The sequence below is a fragment of the Lipotes vexillifer genome, unplaced genomic scaffold, assembly GCF_000442215.2.
Source record: "Lipotes vexillifer unplaced genomic scaffold, Lipotes_vexillifer_v1.1 scaffold97, whole genome shotgun sequence".
Classification (NCBI taxonomy): Eukaryota; Metazoa; Chordata; class Mammalia; order Artiodactyla; family Lipotidae; genus Lipotes; species Lipotes vexillifer.
The window spans coordinates 1,572,041-1,573,114 of NW_006775688.1; positions in this window are offsets into that span (position 1 = coordinate 1,572,041).

Here is a 1,074-nt window from a genome sequence, read left to right on the forward strand (position 1 = left end):
GAGATGGGTCGGAGAGGGGGAAGGAATTGACATCATGCGTAACCATCCACGCCAGACATTGGACCAGGGACCCAATGGACATTAGTTGGAATTCTCACAGCCACCTGGCAGGCTCAGTTCTGTCCTCACTCAGCAGATCAGGGACCCCAGATTCACCAGAGACACAGCTAGGATGTCAGAGAGTCAGGACTCAATTCTAGGTCCCGGGCCCCAGAGCCCAAGTGCTTTTCACTTGAATACGCTGGAGGGACTTTGGCTTCTCCCCTGACACCCACACTCGCAGAAGGGAGCCTGCTCTCCCTCTCTCCCAACGCATCGCTGATTCATGCAGAAATTATAATAAAGTCAGGATTTGTAAAGTTTCATTCGCCAGCTCTTCTCAGGTACACTTCAGTTCAAACACAGTTTTGGTTCCTGCCAGAGTCTCCAGCATACTTCCAATTTCATGCAAAGTCATCCTTTCTGATAACTTCATTTTGTTACATTTATGACTAAGTATGATTTCATTTTATACCATTTTAAGGCATCTCCTGTATGCAAATTCAGAAACCAGAGAAAAAATGTTTTTGTTAGATGCCATGCCCTGATTTTTGGATCAGAAAATGCATCCCCTCCCCAAGCTCCGCACCATGTCTGTATCATCATCATGGTAATCGTCGTGGCTTAGTTTTCCTTTCAGCAGCATTTTTTTTTAAAGTTCTCTGTTCCAGGCACTGGAAGAACTGTTGTGTATCCCTCATTGCAGGTGCAGCACCAGAATATCCCAGCCCCTTCTCCAAACAGATTCTTGACCACGCAGTCTCAGCCTCCCCCTCCATACTAGGAGTTAAGATGCTTTTCTCAATCCTGTAGCAGATGGAACAGCTGCTCCTGCCTGAGGATCCCCTTCCCAATCCCCGTTCCAGGGAAATGTGTGTGGTGGGGGGAACCCCAGTGGAGGATGAGGTTGCTCTGTCTTGGCACCAAAAAGAAAGTCCTGCCCTTCCCTGGTGGGCCTCCTCCGGTCTGGCTACCCTCCCTCCCCAAGGATGAAGCTCCAAGTGGTACCTCCAGCCCTGCCGGAACCCACTCTTT